The 17,384-nt window shown below is 42.3% G+C and overlaps 1 long non-coding RNA gene across 1 annotated transcript in view; it reads left to right on the forward strand.

Moving 5' to 3' along the window:
* Positions 1 to 993: 993 nt before the first annotated feature.
* The window catches only part of LOC109144210, a 29,114-nt gene continuing 12,723 nt past the window's right edge, over positions 994 to 17,384 (forward strand). Inside the window, exons 1-2 of the long non-coding RNA XR_005604417.1 lie at positions 994 to 1,109; positions 7,861 to 7,953. This is a non-coding gene — a long non-coding RNA (uncharacterized LOC109144210). The remainder of the gene's footprint in view (positions 1,110 to 7,860; positions 7,954 to 17,384) is intronic.

The raw sequence follows: 17,384 nt of genomic DNA on the forward strand, positions 1-17,384 counted from the left end.
TAAAAATTGGGGTTGTCAGCTTTACCAAGCAAGTGTAGAAATTATCTTGTTTGGAGCAGACAGAAGGAAAGAAGGCAGTAAGTGTCAGACAACTCATGGTCACTTATGCAGAATTTTCTGAATTGCTCATGGCAAGACAGCATACGAAGAGTGTGAATCATAAAAAAGATCTAACACAGCTTCTAAGCACAAAACTCTTGAAATGTTTTTCATTGTTAAAACACATGAAATCACAGAAAACAAGTGGATGCCTGCTAAGGAAGTGAGAAATTTATACCAAAATTCCACCATGCTCAGTTCAGAAGGTGAATTGATTGTGAAGAGTTTATTCTTTTGAGGCATATTTTGTACTGAGTGGTTCATGAGCATTTGTGTACATGCTGTAAGATTTGTGCACAAAAAAATGGTGAAAACGAGATGACGTGATTTCCCAAGATTCACTCACAGCTGAAAACACATAACTTTGTAGGACAAAAGCTTCTGTTTGTTGCCAACACCAAATGCTGCCAATCATATTGCTTTTTTCAAATAATATAAAAATTAAATCTTTGATAAAGAGAACAGATTTTAGTTTGTGGCCAATGACTCTCTGCCATTGTAATATTGAAATGTCTTTAATAGCTGTTGCTCACTAAACAGAGAGGGGAAATTATCTGTCGTCTGCTGGACTGCTTTCAATGAGGCACTGAGACTGCATTAAAATATCCCATACAAGCAGAAAATATGCTATGATCACAAAGGTCCTTGGCTTGGTATCACTGTTTGCACTGATAATGCTTATGATAACTCTGCGAGATACCTCTCTAGCTATCAAGTAATGAAAAATGAAAAGGATTATCGACTTGCAGAGAGCTGGTGAGCTTATGTGCTGCAAAATACAGTAATGCATTGTTTAGATAAGTTACTATTTGGTCTGGAAAATTGTGAAATGCAGTATTTCAACACTTTTCCTCTCCTGCCAAAAGAGCTTCAGAATCACAGAAGACAGTTTATTTTCAACATATGGGAAAGATGAGGAATGTTCTCCCAGAGATAACCATCTTTATAACCTGCAGTTGAAAGGATCTTCAGACCTTTTCCAGCTATTGGACACTGCTTTTGTATATTAGGTGAGCATTTCCCACTTGCACTTTTAAATGTTTGGAGGGAATGGAGAGATATTTAAGTGACTGAATACTTCTTCCATGTCTCAGGCAAAACTGTCTCAATGCTTTTGTGATGGGCTTGAAACTGGAACAATCTGATTTTGGACGTGCTAAAGTTTATGGCATAGAACCACAGGACAAACTGCAACAACTGATAGCAAATTACTTGTTCATAAATATAACCCTCATCTGATATCATAGCAAGGGAGGAAAAACGGAAAAGAATTTCATTCACGGTAATACTTCAGCTTTAAAATGTCTGACTTTACTCTCCACCTTCATGAAATTGCTCTATCTTGAGATAGATTTGATTCTTTGGAAATGGTGGTTATTTTTCAGGCAATGGCAGGCATTGATAAAGGGGTAACACTTGACAAGAGGCCGGGTACTGACTATTTTTATGAGAAATATTTTGTATTGAGACATTCACAAGTATGTGTGCATATACTCTAGGGGGTTGTGCATAAAGAAATAGAGAAATGTTAAAGCTTTACTTACTACTACTCAGTTTCTTAAAACTTACAGTTTATTATACCATTCCCACCTCAAATTCAAGAGTGACAAGAAATTTTTTCTCTGTCAACGGACTAGGAGAGAGACTGTTGAATGTGTGCTTTTAGCCAAAATTTAAGGTTAAAATTAATTACAGTTGTATAGGTAAAGAATTTTTCTGATTTATTTATATTTTAACTAATAACTAAGCTATATGGAACATTTAAAAATATTTGACAACATTTAAAATAACATATTGCAGCTTTATGATGAACACAATGAATCATTGTGGGGTGCACTACCCCAGTGCCATTTGTTTCAGCTGTAAATATCCGTAGGGCTACCTGGAGTTCCATGGAGACTGCAAAAAACATCCTGCAAAGGTGAATAAAGGCAGTTTTTCCACCTGGAGGTCAATGACACTGTGAGCTGACTGCTAGCAATACCCAGTTGGGGTGTCGTAAAACTTGGCTGGTGACTTTTGGATGACCTGGTGCCAGAAATACACCTGGCACCAAGGTGCTCTGTGAAAGTGTCCCCAGGGGCTGTGCCCACACAGCACAATGGCTCTAATGTCTTTCCAGTGAAACGTCCTGTGACACTGATCGTGCTGTAATCAAACCTCTCCTCATGGGAGACAGTTTTTACAGTCCTTGCTAGGAGTTCCAGAGACAAAGAGGACTCTCAGCCTTCGCTGCTTCTTGATAGTTGTTTATTAAGTCTTATCAGAGAAAAAGAGTCACTAGCATGATCCAGGCATAGCACAAAGCAGAGAATGCAGGAGAAAGCCCAATTATCAAGATTGCACGGCCTTTTTAAAGGTAAATCAACCAATGGTTACTAAAAATATACATTATTTTTACTTTTCTGCCAATTATTTAGTAACACAGGCAGAAACTGCAGAGTCCTTTGTCCAATCATCCTCAACTACTTTTACTGCAGAATATGGAGTAGTAGTAGAAGAAGAAGAAGGTTGGGAGAACAACAACAATCTTCCATTTTGATGGTTTTTGCTTTTATCTATTTACTACATTAACAAACCCAAAACCTCTAAATTTTTCACCCTGTGACAATCTTACATAGTAGTCTATCACCTAATTTACACTAGTGTAGTTTCTAGTTCTTCTCTAAGAGTAGGCAGTTTTTTCCAAGGGCGGAGGTCAAAAACAGTGTTGTTCAGGGGGGTGAAACCCCTCAAAACAGGCAGAGAAATATTCTCTGCACTCTGGGTTCACACAGTCCTGGCTGGACACACCAGGTGTGAGGAGCAGGGCATGCATCCACAAAGCATCCTGTGACGTTAGCCAAGCAAGGAATGGCTCTGTGTGCTCCATTGTGCCCAGCCTGAACATCTGTAAGGTCTGGCAGTGCATTGCCCCATGCCATGGTATTTCAGTTTCTCTTTGTTCACAAGGAGCTACAGACCCCTACAGTGCTGTAGAAATAATAGGCATTTTAACTTGCCAAGGACAAATCAAGTGTTTTAATTTCGCACTCTAACTTAAGATACAAAAATAAACATGAGCTGCTGGGGAGTTCAGTAAACTTGCTCATGAACTGGAGGGGTGGAGTGGAGAAGGGGAAGCAGCATGTGAAAACTTCCATTCAGTGGGATTTGGATAGAAAAGCAAATAAAACATTATACTGCATATGAAAAAGTCTAGGAAACAATACTGAAGATACCCAGGTATCGCTGTAAAAACCAGAAATATGTCCTGATATAAAAGCTTGTATTTTCTGTTTCTACTCCAAAAAGCTCCAGCTATCAAACTACAATAATACTGATTCAAACAAAAGAGGAGACCTTCTCTGCCTTTCACTCCATCTTCAGGCTCCCCTAGCAATTTTTTTTATATTAATCCAGGTGCTGAGGAGAAATCTGGTTGACAACACTGTGGCAGTGGTAGGTTTTGGAAGGAATTACAGATTTTTATGCTCTTACAGGGATTGTGATGCAAGAGCACAGGCTGAGTCACAGCATATTAGAAAGACATTTATTGCATTGGCAACTTTTCCCTCCTTTTTTGGCAATTCACAAGAGCTATAGAACTCTTCAAGAGAAACAAGTTTTTCTTTTCAATCTTGAGTCTTCTCAATATTTCAAGAACTATAATCATCTGGGGAGCTCTTCAGCAACTGTATCTGTAACACCCACTTCTCTGGGCCATGGGGCCATGGACTGCATCTCCAACAAGTGAGCAAGCCAGATCTGAGGAAGCAGGATACTTCAAATCATGGAACCACAAACCAGCTTGGGTTGGGAGGGACTTTCAAACATTATCTAGCCCAGCTCCTCTGACATGGGCCAGGATCATCATTCACTGGATCCAGTTGCTCAAAGCCCCATTCAGCCTGACTTTGAATGGTGATGGGACATCGACAGCTTCTCTGGGAGACATGTTCCAGTGTCTCACCACTCTCATTATAAAAAATCTCTTCCTTATATCCAATCTAAACCTACCATCTTTCAGTTTAAAAATGTGGCCCCTTGTCCTGTTACTAAAGATCCTGATAAATAGTTTCTCCCCATCTTTCTCATAAACCCCCTCTTTAAGTACTGAAAGGCTCCTCTAAGGTCTCACCAAAGCCTTCTCCTCTCCAGGTGAACAACCCAATTCTCTCGGCCTCTCTTCCTCCCTCTGATCATCTTCACTGTCCTCCTCTGGACCCACTCAAAAGGTCCATGTCTTTCCTGTTCCATAGACCCGAGAACTGGATGCAGCACTCCAGCTGCGGTCTTACCAGAGCAAAGCAGAGGGGCAGAATCACCTCTCTCCACCTGCTGGCCATGCTGCTTTTGTGCAGCCCAGGATGTGGGTTCTGAGTGCATATTGCTGGCTCATGTCCAGTTTTTCATCCTCCAGTATCCCCAGGGCTGCTCTCAAATCAATTTTCTAATCATTCAATCAATCAATCAATCAATCAATCAATATTTTAATCAATGAATACATGCTGCCACCTAGATCTTTTTTTCTCAGAACAAAGTTCCTGTGTAAGACACCCAGCTGTGGCACTGTTACTAGCCTAAGTGTAGTTCCAATTTTGCTTAACTAATAGCTTCTAGTCAAAGCAAATGTGCACCCCTCATTTTTTGTTCATACTGATCTCAAGTAACTCCATGTCATTCAGTGGACCCTGGGGACCACGATGTCAGCGAAACAGGAGAATCAGCCCCTTTGACTTCTGTCATAGCACTTCTGAGAAAAATTGCTGGGCTCTCAGAGGTAAACCTGGTGTTCTGGTATCTGGTACAAGTAATGATTGAACAACAAGCCTGTTTCACTGTGAGCAGGCCAAAAATGATGGATGGTTTGGGTTGCTTCAGGACTGTTGTGCTCATCAAAAGGAACAGGCATGCAGAGCTTCCATTTTCTTGTGCATTTCAGGAACAGGATGACATGATCAAAAGATCAAGACTTCCAGAAACGATATCAGGAAGTGGTGATCTGTTAACTAATAAATTCTGGCGGCAGCTAAAAGTGTGAGGATGTAAATTCCTCTGGAAGTGCCTTTTCATGACACTGCAGTTTAATCTGGTCCTGTCTGTGGGTGTCTGCAGGACGAGTGCTGTTCCGGAAGCAAGAGCAATTTTAAAAGCCTCTTCTGAACATTCCTCTCATACAGGGTCCATGAGAAAACTAGGGCATGAACACTGAGATTTTGTTTTCTTGGAGCTACCATTCTGAGAAAAGCAACAGTTTTATTAATGGGGGCTATATTTGTTCATATTATTGTGTGACTTTTCCTTAGTTCTGATTCCAGGGGGCAATGCATGACACTGTACATTTTTACAAATGGACCAGATTGGTTTGCAATTTGGGAAACAGATGCTCTACAATACTTTCTCTAACCACACAAAAAAGGCCAAAATGAGACAGGAGTTCATTTCCTATCTTGCTTTTCAGATTTTTTAGGCATTTTTTAGTAGTCACCAGATTAATAAATGCATCTAAGTGATGCAGAAGTGCATCATTACCAAAGGGCATAAACATGGGGTACCTGCCTTGGCCATTAGGTATAAATCACACCTAATAACTAGAAGAAGTATTTTCCTCTATGTAGCGACAGAGCAGCAGCTGTTCCTCAGTTTTTAATAGAATGGCACACATTCCCCCTAACACTAAACCTCGTTTTCACATTGCATTCGTCTGGTATGAGTCCCCACCTAAGACTCTCACAGAAGCTGACTGATTTAAGGCAGATCCACAAGAGGTAGCTCTAGACTATATGGCACAGGGGCACTGACCTCCCGAATTAAGGCCTGTTACCCCTGTTCAAATGCTTGGTGACACCACCAAGTGCAACCGGGCGAAACTGTAGGAGATAAGCACGGCTGGCTGCATTTGCTGCTCAGTACATTTCTCAGGACCAGGCTGGTTTTGTCTGAGAAAATGCAGGTCTGGTTTAAGGTTCTTGCAAAAGGCAGCACCAGAGCACCACAGTCCCTCTAAGTGATGTGCCAGACCAGTTATTTGTTCAGTACTGACTCAGAAAAAAAGTAGAAGTCACCTCCTGAGTAATCAACCCCACATCCTGAGGGATGTAAGTGTCTAAATCCTCTGAGATTTCCCAGAAGCTTTTTTTCTCACTTTTCAGATTTGAGCTGTCGCTACCTGAGGAATGGCATGTCTAGGCCTGGTGGCAGGGGGCCTGCAGGTAAGGGGATGAGGATTGGCAAGAGCACAAGGACTTGGACGCATCCTGCACCAGCATCTGCAGGCTATGACAGGTTCTGCCTTGCCCCCAGCCTGGGCAGCAAGCCCCATTGCCTTAGTGGGAGCCCAGTGATGAGTCAGGAGAGGCAGGTGGAGTGGCTGATATCTCCTGGCCTACAGATGGGATTGCAGATGCTTGAAGGAGAATGTAACGTTCTTTAGGCTTTAGTAAGTCATGAGGTATCAGAGCTGGCATGCTCTGAACCTGGGATATTTAGCTGTGAAAGAGGTGAGACCCAGCATGACATGACCCTGGGGGGAAGGATGTCTGAGGAGACACAATTTGCTACAGGGGTTGGTATGGCTATTGGCACCTTCCTCTTTGTTGGATTGCCTTCCTTGCCCTTCCTGTTCACTTCCTGCCTCTCCAGCCATCTCATTGTTATTAGTACACGTGGTGGCCAGGAAACACCGAACCCCTTTCCCTCCACCTTGCACACTGACTGTCTTCTTCTTTGGTGTTTTACTGCTAGATGAAAAGGGCAGGTGTCACTGTCACATTCAGGCCAAACCACTTCTTCAGCTAAGGGAAACGATAGTAAGAGGGTGTTTCATGTACCAAAGGGAGATCTCACTGTGGTTTTCAACATCCTCATGAGGGGAAGCTGAGGGGCAAGCACTGATCTCTTCACTCTTGTCACCAGTGACGGAACTCAAGGAAACAGCCTGAAGCTGTGTCAGGGGAGGTTCAGGTTGGATATCAGGAAAAGGTTCTTCACCCAGAGGGTGGTTGAGCACTGAACAGGCTCCCCAGAGAGGCAGACACAGCACCAAACCCACGAGAATTCAAGAAGCATTTGGACAGCATTCTTTAGTCACATAGTGAGATTTTGGGGGTGACCTGTGTAGGGACAGGAGTTGGACTCCATAATCCTGATGGGTCCCTTCCAGCTCACCATATTCTATGATTCTGTAATTCCATGATAATAAACAGGTTCTTCATTTTTCTCTTTCAGAATACAGCAGACTTTTTTTTAAAGTTTATATGGAAAAACTATAATGGGAAAAAAGTTAAATAATTAAAGAAACATGCTCTAAACAGACTATTGCCTGGTCCAGCTGTATGAATTAAAGACCTTATGTAAAAGAAAACAGTCTCAGTTATGTAGAAAGAATAGAAAAGTTGGAATAATCTCTGTAAAATCTTGAACTACACATTTGTTATATGGTCTATTAATTGGGGTTTTTCAAGATTTTTTGGCTCCCAAGAGTCCCTACAGTTTCTGCAGTCAGAACCAAGTTCTATTTTAAGAAATAATTAACTATGAGACAACTGTAAAACTGATGTATTTCCTTGTTCAGTATTTATACAATTCTCAAAACATAAGATGACTTTATTTTCCTGTGGACATTTTAGATGGTAGCATAGGGATCATTGTGGTTTTTAATTGCATAAATACATAGAATAAAAAATTAAATTATCATTATGGTACCATCTAAAATATCCTAAGACTGAAATCCTCTCACACCACTATCGTTGCTTTACTAATTCTCTGTGTTCTTTACAGACAAGAGGATGAACTGGCTGCTGAGGCAGCACAAAAAGATAAGAAGGATACCCAAGGAAAAGTAGACAGGAGGATACCCAAGCAATGTTACAGGTTTGGTGCTGTCTATACCTTTTGTCATAGTTTCTCCCACTGCAGAGCAATACCTGCCTTCACTGACCACAAGAGACATTACTCAGGAGGATTACAGATGACAAGCACATGAGCAGTTCCCTGTCTCTCAGGGATGCTGCTCTGACAGCTCTCCCTCCCATTTCAGTCTCACTGCCAGCAGCATTTCCATGAGAAAATGCTAGTTTGGCCAACTGCATCAATTCCACCAGAAACACCGAGAGAAGCCACGGTGGGTGTCCAGGCCCTCCGGCATGCAGCCTGCCTGCCTCTCTGCAGTCCCAGTGCCAGACCAGTTCCTTGGCTCCACAGTGCTTTTAAACTTCAGTTTCTCTGGAAATGCTGAGTTGCTAAGTTAAAAGTCAAAAAGCCTTGCAATATGTGAAAATAGAAAATTTTCAGCAGGATAAAGGAATCTTTCTCTTGCATTATTTTTTTTTAACTGTTGCATTTAGGGTTTAATTATTTAGAAGAGCAATAATTGGACAAAAAGTATCAGTATCCATAGACACTTGGCAAACAACAAGAATTTCAATATTGTCACAACAGTAAGTCTAGTGATAATTCTTTAAATCACCAGCTGACTGTTACTTGAAAACCACTGTATCATAGAATTCTTTAGGCTGAAAAGATTTCTAAGTCCATAGGTACACAACAAGGTGTACAACAAGCCATGTATTAAAAAAAGACATGCTGTTTATTCTAAGAGAAATTAATCTATTCAGGTTTGCTGTTTTGAGAGTATGTCAACCATCCTGTGATGTGTAGATGATTTGCCTGTGAATCTGCTTCCAAATCAGACTTACTAAACTGAAAATTGAGTTCCTTCCCCACTTACACTATGGATTCTTTTGTTTTTCTTAATTCCATTGGCTATTACATTATAGTCTCAAACAGCATCTCCCAACTGCCTCACGGAGACTAACTGAATTTATTATATAATCTCATCTCCCTTTCCAAAAAATTCAAGATCAGTCTCAAAGAGCAGTCCTCTGAACTTGGCAGACACTCGTGTGGGAAAGTCTTTAAACAAAAACAAAATTGTTTATGTGCTGGGAGAAGGAGCTCCGCAAGAAGATAACATGAGCTGTGAGCCAACACTGCCCTCAGCAGCAGAGCTGGGGTGGCTCCCACAGTGCAGTGTTGAGCTCTGCAGCCGCTCCACCAGCTGCCCCCTCCATAGCCAGCCCCCAGCTCTTGTTGGGCACACGGCGACTGCTTTTGCATCAGGGAAGAGGCAGACTGAGCACAAAAAGGGGCAGCCAGGAATGCCTGAAGGGTGAAATGGTTTCACATAAAGTCACTTTGAATTTATGGATTTCGAGGGCATTTATATGGAACTTACCTCTTTTCCTCAGAAATTATTTAAGTTTGTAGCATCACTGGCTTTCCTTGAGGTTTAATCCCAAACCTCGGGAATTTCCTTACTTGCAATCTAATCCCAGTTCTGACAGGACACACAGTCAGATTTTCTGGATGGAAAAAAGGCTATACCTACTCAGGGTGCCAACACAAGAAGAGTCCCCCAGTCAATTCCCACAAAAGCGGTGTTTAAGGAGTTTGCAAGTGTGTCTGTATGATCTACTACACTGAATTAGTTAGTCCGAGAGATTTAGACTATGGGTCTTATCCCAAATATGCACATTATTATCTTTTCAGGAGAGAAAATTCAAGAAGTGTGCTCTTATGACATGGCTGAGTAAAGATGGCCATGTCCTGTGCTAGCAGGTGAACCTTTTGTACTGAAACCACAGTCGCCAGGTACCCACTGCTGAGTTGTGGCACAGACCACCAACACAGGAACCATGCACACACCTGGTCAGTGAGGCAAACACAGGGGCTGTCCCAGGTAGTTTTGCTCACTTGAAGCAGAGGAATAGGGTTAGCAGGCAGTGAGGGATTTGCTAGACACATGAGGACTATTTTTGCCTCTTGCATTCAGGCTTCAAAGGGCACTGCACTTTCAGGGCTATGCAGCTATCTCAGGTACACAGATGCCACAGCAGTCACTGCTGTGATTGCAGGGTACAGATACCCTCTGTTCCACAGGTTAGGTTTCCTAGCTGGTTGACAGCAGTAGAGGCATAACTTCTGAATGATGTGATGTTAAGAGCTTTACATGAGTAGGAATTCCAAGAATCTAAACCTAAATGGTCTAAACAGTCAAAATTTTTATCCCAAGGGACAACAGCTGAACACTTTCCAAAAAAGCCATATCTTCTTTGGTTAGATTTTGCTCCAGTCTCGACTGGTCTTCAGTTGTGAGAGAAGCTGATTGCCTTGAAATGCTGTGCCATGTCAAAGGACAGGTTTGTCTGGCAGAGGACCTGCATGTCGCTGGTCCTTTGAAGCTGTGACACTCAAGGAGCCCATGAACATTTCAGTGAGAAAACACGGGACTTTATTGTGAGCAAAATAGAGATGCCCCTCAAATCTAGCTATGCATTAGTGTACTTGTCATGGAGCTTTGCAAGGAGTCCAATTCAACTGCAAAGGCAGTTCCCTAAATATGAATCAAATCTATCAGAAACAAAAGTGGAGCTGATAAGCAGTGGAAGGTATGAAAATAGAGAAAGTACTTGCCTGGAAAAAAGCAGTGTCCAAGAAATTCTATTTTATCTGTTGTCCAAACAACCATAACTAAATTCAGATGCTCTGAACATGACATGGAGGAGTGACACAGCCAGGCTGCCTTGACAGAAACTCAAAATATCCAGTTTTCCAAGCCTCTCACAATCATCACTAGTCACACACAGATACCCTCCAGACTGCCCCTGCATGAGTGCTCCAGAGCCACAATCTCACAGGAAGCCAACACCTGCATGTGCTAGGATCCATTGGACAGCATCACCTGAGGATGGTACCTCCACAAGGAAGGAGATAGCTTCATTAATGAATGAATAAAGTGATGCATGACACTGCCACAGAAAAAAGGCTCAGAGACACCTTGTGTATTCAGTTGACCAATGTGCAGAGCCTGCATGTCACATGGAAACTAAGGGATTGGATGGAAATCACAGTGCACCTTGAAGTCACCGGTTTTTGGGGAGCTGTGACAAAGGTTGTGGCATTATGGAGCCCTTACCCAAGGTGCTTCCTTACACCATGCTGCATGTTTGGTTTGTGCTCAAGGCAGAATACAATGGAGCCTAGTTTCCCACTAGATACCCGTGCTTAACCTCCCTTGGCTGCTAAACACCCTGACCTGTGGGTTTTGGTGCAGTCGCACTCCCAATACACTTCACAGCTCTGGGACAAGCATGGCTGGGACCATGTGCTGCGCCAAGTATAGAAGGAGAAAAAAGTTCCTTTCCTGTGGAGCAAGGGGAAACCCAGCAAAGGGATTACGAGGGTGTGAGTCACCGTGTGCCTTCTGCATGACTCTGGGGACAAGGCGGCCTCTTGTTCCGGGGCTGGGGCAAAGTCACAGCTTCGCCTGTTATTATTGTTAGTCACAACCCCAGCTATACAAAGTCCAGCAGAAACCACACTTGCAAATGCCTCAACCTGAAATGTAAAATAAACACTAGGCAAATAGCTGCTACTTGCTTTCTCTAAACGTACCCTTGAGGCCAGATCTGCTTCCACTGAAGTCAAGTCCAGTTGTGCAATCAGCAGCCAGGGAAGTGAGATCCAGACCTTTATTTGGAAAGATGTTAATAATCAAATTGCAATTTTAATTTGTCACCAAGACAGGGGTGTGATAAGACATTTTGGTTGCTGCTATAAGTAGCTCTGAGAATTTTCAGGGGTTGTTGTAGGTGCTAAGGACTTTGTGACATCCTGGCATGGCGAGGAAGGGATTCTGTGACTCTGGCATATGTCCTCACTACAGAGAGGTGAAGAAATCCCTCTGGTCCCCCTTCAAACACCAAGGAGGGGCATAACTGCATCTGTGAAGCTGCAAGAGGAATGGGCATAGAAAAACAGGAATGTTGAAAGCTATAGGTCAGCTTCATTCAGTGATCTTATCAATATTTTCAGTGACTCATCTGTGACTTTTTCCCTTCTGAGATTTTTATGATGTATTCACTTCCTTCATTACCATATAAAGAGGGGGAATTTAGGCAGAAAAGGTGGAAAATTGCTAAGTTAAGTCAGTTAGAAAAAAATAAATGTTTTTAGCTTTAGCAAACTGCTGGGTCAAATCCTCCCACACTCATGGACTTTCCCAATGTCATGGACTTTGTTTCATGGTGGTGTATGCTGGATTGTGTTGGCAGAATGGATGACACTGGCTCTAGATGGTGATTTCCGGAGAACTGTGTTTCTGTGATAAGCACACTTCAACTGCGCCACGTCATCCTCTGTGTATCCAGCATAGTTCTAATTGCTGTGGTGTCACAGCTAGAGCATTTTGAGTTGTTACTGGACCCCACCTGGGAAGCAGGGCCAGAGGAAGACAAGAGAGGGAGAAAGGGACTGCTACATTTCCAGGTTTCAACTCAATAGGTGCTTAGGACAAACTCTGGGAGGCATCCAGAGCTGGAAGCGCAGAGTCACTCCCAAGAACAGTTTAGACCCAGCCTGTACGTCTTTTAGCACATTGCACATATTGGAAGTGAAGACTGGTCAGCTTTGTGATTGACTCCAGAAAGAGTCAACGTAAGTTTAGCCAGACTTATTAGCTCTAATTCAGCCCTGGCTTTGCCAGATACAACCTGCCGTTTGCACAATCTCTTAGGTATTTCTGCACTCTGCTCCAAGAGGGTGTATTAGCTAATGTGCAACCCAAGGTATGTTTGCAGCACTGCAACCACAAGGATAAATTTTGCTGGAGCCAGGGCATACTTAGGTGTTGCCACACAGAGTTCACTAAAGCTTTGGACTGGATCCTGGAACTCTGTGCTTGAGCACATGAGTGCAGATGGAGCCCCTTGCACAGTGCCAGCAAAGTGTCAGGGCCTCTGCGGCACAGTTAATCCACAACCTGGATAAACTGCTCGTGAATAATTGAGAATTCATTGTACACCCACCCAGCACCTCTCTTTTATGGCAGGATAAACACTTCTCTACAAAAGTACTTGTAAAAGTGAATTCTACCTTTATGAACACTCACATTTTATATACATTTCCTTGATGTTTGGGACTTCTTTAAATTGTAACATGAATCATGCCTTTTACTGCAGTTGAAGGTACAAACTCCAAACACTGTAGGAGCAGAAGCATTTCACCTGAAGAGCTTAGCTTGAAGTGCAGGACACACCCAGGCAAGTAAGCAGGAGGATGCAAATCACAGCTTTTCAAAATCTAATCACAAGAAAGTAACTCCAGTTAATTGAAGGCTTAATTTTCTTCCCTTGGAAACTGTCCTCCAGCTCTCACATGTCATTTAGCTGTCAGATATTCTGTTGGGACCTGGACAGTTGTACAGGATGATTTACAGTTCTGTTGGTCCACTGAGAAAAAATCCACTCCATATAAAAATATAAAATTAACAGCCTCAGAGGTAAAGGCTTTCCTCCTTTTTCCATCCAATAGCTTTGAACTAAATTCATTGTTGGAAACATTCCAGTGCTCTGGAAAATAAAGCTCAAAAGCAGTTTGAAATCTTCAGTTGGTCTGTAGATTCAGTGGAGTCTGAGGCTGCAGCCCCTGCGTTTCTGTGGTCCAGCACTTCCAGAGTCAGTGACCTTGACTCCTTAGCCACATCCACAGCATCTGGGATTTCTAATCACTGGCCATTCAAATACCAAAAAGTTACCCAAGTTACTTTTCAAGAGAAGATGAAGGAATTAAGCCCAGAATGACCAGGTGACCAAACCTCTCACAACGGCACCAGGCACAGCAACACTGTCACAGCCCCTCCTGCCCTCTCTCTCGTAGCTGTGAAACTCCTGTAATTTCCATAAGGACCAGGAATTTCTAGCTGCGATGCTGACGTTGGAGGGGTGACTTTAGTGAGCATTTTATGACAGCCTTTGTAGTCAGTAACAATCTGACTGAGGATTATTTGTAGCTCAAATACACACCCTTTACAGACGAAAAAGAGGCACTATGGATCCTGGTTAATGGATTTAACTGGGAACAAAACATCAGTTACAGGAGCATGTCATAAGAACAAAGTTACAGTTAAAGAAAAATTTCAGTGAAGTCATGAAAATATCCATAGTTGTATTGCCCTTGATATAGATGTGAAAGAGGGCTAAGAATGGAAAGGGGGGAGCAACTTTGTCAGTTAACGTCATTTAAGTGGCCATCCTCAGTCCCTGCAATTTTCTGCTTCATTTTTTTTTAATGTAAAGATTTGCTCATATACCCACTGCTTCTGGCAGTGAAGATGAGGTAAGGGGAGAAGTAAGACAATTTTCCTTGGGTACAAATTGTTACAAAAACCTCTGAAACAGACCGGCAGTGGTGACAGCCGAGAGCATGCCACCGCCTGTTTTCAGCAACGTGGTGGATTTAATTCCTTCTGTTTACTCTCACGACTGCTCCCATCCCCACTGAAAAAAAATAAAATAAATGCCTGTTATTTGCAGTCTGCACTGAGGGCAGGCATCAAGGTTGATTGCGGGTTTATGGTTGCCAGCCAGCCTCCCTGCTCCAGCAGGTGCCAGGCACCCTGAATTACTCCCATCACTCCCTGCTCGGCAGGGCAGTGAGTAAGCTGATGAATTCTGCTCATTTCGTCTGGGAGGCAACTGCCTCCCTCCCTCCACAAGGAACATCCCACGTATAATAAAGGTTTATAGTCAACCAGAGCAAGACTTCAAACTCATTCCTTCCAGATTCATTCATGACAAGGGTGGGGATGCTAGACTGCTCAGCAATGTTTAACCCAACAAATACTGAAATCTCCAGAGCAATGGCCCTTTATCACCCCTGCTTTCTTTAGATACAGAATCAAAGACCTAGCAAGCATGTCCTGCCAGCTTATGGTTACCAGAACTGAAAGAGAAGCAAGCTCTTAGGTGACAAACAAAGTTTTTAATCAAGATAAAATGACACACAGTAGAGCTACTGCAAGATGCTGGAGGGGGGCTCCGGCCTTAACATGGAAAGAAAGGTAGCCTTTTCCCAAAAAGTTGATTTTTAATTAGTTATTTAAAATACAGTACTTCATCCATGAAAATAGCCTCACATGTCCTAGTCCACAAAGTGAGGAGACATCCAAGGTCGTGTTAATGAAAGTGTTGTTAATACATCAGACTCAAGCACCTGCAGTGTGCAGATGTGAACCATTAAGCCTGAACAGTAAGAGCCATTACTGCCTATTTCTGGCTATGAGTAAAAAGGAGTATTTTATTTCTTCAAACAAAACAGAAAGTAAGACTATCTTATTGCACCTGAGCAAGATCAAGGGCTCTCCATTGCAGAGGGCCATTTCCCATGTCCTCCAAAGAGGGCTTGCATCCCTTAATGTCAGTGCAAATAGCCAAACAAACCCTTGCACTATCCTACTTCATACACCTGACATAGCTGCAGCATGTGTAATTTCATCAAGTATGGCTTTGGAGATTGCAAGCAGTGGCAGAACAGGTTAGAGAGCAGAGAAATGTGTTAGTGTCAAAAGGTCTGGATGGAGAAGGACCACGGAGAACTGAAATAAAACTTTACATAAACATTTTCAGTCGCTACTTTTGACTCATTCTAGTATGTATTCTCCAGGATTTCGTAAGCTGGGAAGTCTCACTAGGTGAACAGGGATTTAAACAACCCACATTAAAGGAAATTCAGGCGAGGAGGAGAGATCGCCTTATACTATTTCATATGTTTCAACTGGAAAACCAATTCACAGCTTCTGAAAATAAATTTTCAAGGGTATTGTTGACAATTTGGGGTTTTGAACCCAGAAACAACTGGTTTCAGTGTTTTCCCTTTCCTGAAATTGGCCTTTCTTTTCTCCCAAAACACTCCTGTGTATTTGATACAGCAAAATCAAGACTCATGAACAGTATCATGGTTTGGGCTAGCACACTGCAAGACTCCAGCACATTTTCCATCTCAACACTTCATCAAATACTCCAATTTAACTTAACGAATAATTCTGAAGTCCTGAATTTTGGTCTTCTGGCATGGAATACAAGGAGGCCTTGAAGATGTGTCAAGAGACAACTTCCTCTCCCAAAACCACCAAGAGTCAGGGGAACTGGACCGGGGTCAAGGATAGAACTATATTCCAAAAACCTTAACTGCACCAGGTTTCTTGAAGTCTTGACCCTGTTTCTGTCAGCTCCTAGAGAGGGCCTTAAGGAAGACGTGAGCTCTACATACTCTTGACAAGAAAAGTTACTGTAACGGACATATTACATATATGTAAGCTTGTAAAACATATCAGGCTATCTGAATCAAGACTTTACTTCAATAGGAAAGGGTAGGGAAGGGTGTCATTAGAAAATTTACTTGGTTCCAATCGGAATCTCTTTGACAGAAAAGGACAAGCAAACCAAGTTTCATGGTGAACTCATGAAACAAGAGGGTATCACTGAACACCTATTGCAAAACTCCAAAACAATTCCCTTTACATAAGCTGGACTTGCATCAAACTCTCCAGCATGTTCATGAAGGGCTATATAGGCAGAAGTCAGACAGGAATGAAAGATTTGCTGACGGATTTGGGGAACTTTGTACCAGGAGCAGTAGGATGTGGTATCAGAATTCTTAAATGACAAAAGTGCTCCATGTGGGCTTGCAAGACGAAAGACTGTCTCAGGTACTCTCTTATTTATGTGGTTTCAATTGCTTTTAACTTCACAGTGCGTTTAGAAATCACATTTTACAAATACTGAAAAGAAAAAAAAATATTTCTTTTGAAATTGGCAGCTGTGCAAGTAGGAGAAAGTATTACCCACCCCACCTTACTTCGTACCTGGCTCTGGGAAGATCCTGGCTCATTCCAAAGGAAAGAGTCAGTGAGTGTGGTATTACCCAGTGGAGCTACCCAAGCTGAGTCTGCAAGAGCAGCACTTCCCAGCATGGACCTCTAAAGCAAGGAACACCACTGCATTATTTTTTCCAGGAAGCCCCAGAGTTTGTTAATTTTCATTTGCAGAGCATCAGGAAACCATTCCTGCCAAAACTAATCAGCAACTATCACCCGATGTTGAAGGATACCTCTAGACTCCTCTGGACTTGGCACCCTCCAGACTGATTTGTCAGATCCCATAAATTTAAAAGAAATTAAAAAAAAAAAGAAAAAGAAAATAATACCCTGCTGAACTTTTCTGTTTTGCTGTTCTTGTAACATATATGAAACAGATCTGACAGGAGAGTTTCCTTCAGCTCATATCTCAGCAGTAAGTAAGGGTATGAGCTTTTTTCTTTCTTTTTTTTTTTTACAACCTTTACTAAAAATAACTCCTTTAAGATTATGGAAGGACATTTCCAGACATGTAAGTTCAGATGTGCCTGCATTCATTCAGAAGGTTGATCTGGATTTAATATGCACAGCCCTGTCAATACCGTGTTAA

This window comes from Corvus cornix, chromosome 2 (genome assembly GCF_000738735.6).
Source record: "Corvus cornix cornix isolate S_Up_H32 chromosome 2, ASM73873v5, whole genome shotgun sequence".
NCBI classification, from domain to species: Eukaryota; Metazoa; Chordata; class Aves; order Passeriformes; family Corvidae; genus Corvus; species Corvus cornix.